Source organism: Myotis yumanensis, unplaced genomic scaffold (assembly GCF_028538775.1).
Source record: "Myotis yumanensis isolate MYYU_CA2020_CCGP unplaced genomic scaffold, mMyoYum1.0.hap1 SCAF_2, whole genome shotgun sequence".
Classification (NCBI taxonomy): Eukaryota; Metazoa; Chordata; class Mammalia; order Chiroptera; family Vespertilionidae; genus Myotis; species Myotis yumanensis.
In genome coordinates, this window is record NW_027223753.1 from 107,642,915 (window position 1) to 107,645,995 (window position 3,081).

General features: G+C 41.3%; 1 pseudogene; it reads left to right on the forward strand.

Annotated features, from left to right (window-relative positions):
• Positions 1-369: 369 nt before the first annotated feature.
• LOC139002028 (nucleolar and spindle-associated protein 1 pseudogene) lies at positions 370-1,844 on the forward strand (annotated as a pseudogene).
• Positions 1,845-3,081: the final 1,237 nt, after the last annotated feature.

Consider the following 3,081-nt stretch of genomic DNA (forward strand, 5'->3'; position numbering starts at 1 on the left):
AGAGATAGAAACATCAATGATGAGAGAGAATCACTGATTGGCTGCCTCCTGCACGCCCCCTACTGGGGATCTGGCCGGAAACCCAGGCATGTGCCCTTGGCCTGAATCGAACCTGGTCTCTTATTTATTCTTAATTCTTGGGATTATGTAATTAAAGACACACAAATTATTGCTGCACGGATAAATACACACATAAATAAAAAGGTGATTGTACTATGTAAGTGTAAGAGGAAGTTTTAAGAAACCAAATGTAGAATTTAAACTGTGTACAAATCTTGGCTGGGTCAAGGACTAGAGTGCACCTGAGTTTTGAACCGCGCGCCAGAGGTTGAAGGGTGCTTTGCCTGGTTGCCTGGATTGCAGATAGGGATGACTGTCCCCTCCCTCTAGGAGCTGGACTCCTTCAAATACAGTGACTTGCAGAACTTGGCCAAGAGTCTGGGCCTCCGAGCTAACCTGAGGGCAGACAAGCTGCTAAAAGCCTTGAAAGCCCACCTGAAATGGGAAGCAAGAAAAGAAAATGGAAATCAGGATGAAAGCCAAACTTCTGCATCCTCTTGTAATGAGACTGAGCTGCAGATCAGCAGTCAGAAACATGCTGAGTGGGAACCAGCTGGCCATGTCACCAAGAAAAGGAGAAGGCGCAGGACTGTCCAGAGCAATCCTGACTCCCAGCAGGATCATTCAGAGATAAAAACAAGTAATCCCACTGAGTTCCAGAATCAAGAAAAGCAGGAAAACCAGGCTCTCAGACCTGTTGCAGAAGTTCCATCTCCACCAGATGAGAGACAAGGAAATGAGAATGCAGTGTCCTCGGGAAATAGTGGAATAAATGGTAATGAAGATTCAAAGTTACCTTTAGAAAGAAAGAAGTCTGTCTACACAGATGGGTTTTCTAAATCTGGAAAAAATAAAAGAATTGCAACCAGTACTCTAAACTTTAAGAAGCTTCATGAGGCCCATTTTAAGGAAATGGAGTCCATTGATCAATATATTAAGAGAAAAAGAAAAATTTTGAACAACACAATTCACTTAATGAACTGAAGAAGCGGCCCATAACTAAGGAAGTGGTGGCAACTCCAGTGGGTCTCAAAGGAAGATTTTCTATGGCTTGTACTCCCTCAAGCCAGCAGCGCTCACAAGGGTGCTGCAGATCTGAGCACCTTGTATATGAAGGTGTCGGTCAAGCATTCCACTCTCTCAGCAACGAAAATGAATGTCAGGTTTTCAGCTGCTACTAAAGATAATGAATACAAGCGTTCACTGACCAAGACTCCAGCCAGAAAGTCTCCACATGTGTCCATATCTGGGAACACCCCAAAAGGCCAGGCTGTGCTTGGGACAAACAAGTTAAAGTCCACAAAGAGGGATTCTGCTACAGTTATTACCCCATACAAGTTTTCAGCTGAAGCAGCACAGACTCCAGTCTCCAACAAGAAACCAGTTTTTGATCTCAAAGCAAGTTTGTCTCGTCCCCTCAACTATGAGCCACACAAAAGAAAACTGAAACCATGGGGACAATCTAAAGAAAATAAGTGTCTGAATGAGCATGTATGCAGGGTTAGCGTCCACAAGAAAACGTACAAACAACCTCGTCTTCAGATCAGGGAGGAGCAACGGAAGAAACATGAGCAACAACGAAAGGAGAAGAAAGCAGAGGTGTTGGGAACTCGAAGGGGCCTTATTATGGCTGCAGATTAATAGTTTAACATTCTGTAAATATTCCTTTATTCTGAACCTTTTTTGTAAATATTTTTATACTGTCCTTCCTACTTTAGTCAAAAGATCTTTTTCTGCTCTTAACTTTGTTCCTAAGTCCCTGTACAACTCAGTATTTTAATGAGATCTATACTATACTTTTTTCCCCCATCCTATAGATTCTTGACCTAGATTTTCAATATCAATCCCCCCTTCCTGGCTCTAATATTAACAGAATTGCAATCCTCTTTTAGGCAAGAGCATTTACCTAAAGGTAGCTAGCTTATTATAACACAAGCTTTAGTAGAAATTGAATAGTAATAACTTATGGATAGGGTAAGCTGGGAGAAGTCCCCGTTTTATCCTCCAGATAATCTAGTCATCTTAATAAAACAAGGGGCCATATGGATTGGTTATGGCATCAAAATTTTACCCATGTAATTTATTTCAAGCTTTCACACCTTTCGTTCAACTCACTTCTTGTAATTGTCATCTCACTCAATATATTCTTTTTTTAATATATTTTTGATTGATTAAGATATTACATATGTGTCCTTATACCCACGTTACCCCCTACCCCCCCCTTCATGCCCTCACCCCCCCGTTGTCCGTGTCCATTGGTTAGACCTATATGCTTGCATGTAAGTCCTTTGGTTGATCTTTCCCCCTTACCCCCACCCTCCCCTACCATCCTTCCAAGGCCCGACAGTCCAATCAATGCCTCTCCGTCTCTGGATCAGTCTTTGTTCATCAGTTTATGATGTTCATTATATTCCACAAATGAGTGAGATCATGTGGTATTTATCCTTCTCTGACTGGCTTATTTCACTTAGCATAATGCTCTCTAGTTTCATCCATGTTGTGGCAAATGGTAAGAGTTCCTTTTTCTTCTTCCTCTTCTTAAAGAATACCTTCCAGCATTTCATATAATGCTGGTTTGGTGGTGATGAGCTCCTTTAGCTTTTTCTTATCTGTGAAGCTCTTTATCTGACCTTCAATTCTGAATGATAGCTTTGCTGGATAAAGTAATCTTGGTTGTAGGTTCTTGTTATTCATCACTTTGAATATTTCTTGCCACTCTCTTCTGGCCTGCATGGTTTCTGTTGAGAAATCAGCTGACAGTCGTATGGGTACTCCCTTGTAGGTAACTGACTCTTTTTCTCTTGCTGCTTTTAAGATTCTCTCTTTGTCTTTTGCTCTTGGCATTTTAATTATGATGTGTCTTGGTGTGGTCCTCTTTGGATTTCTTTTGTTTGGGGTTCTCTGCACTTCCTGGACTTGGAAGTCTATTTCTTTCAAGAGGTAGGGGAAGTTTTCTGTCATTATTTCTTCAAATAGGTTTTCAATATCTTGCCATCTCTCTTCTTCTGGTACCCTTATAAT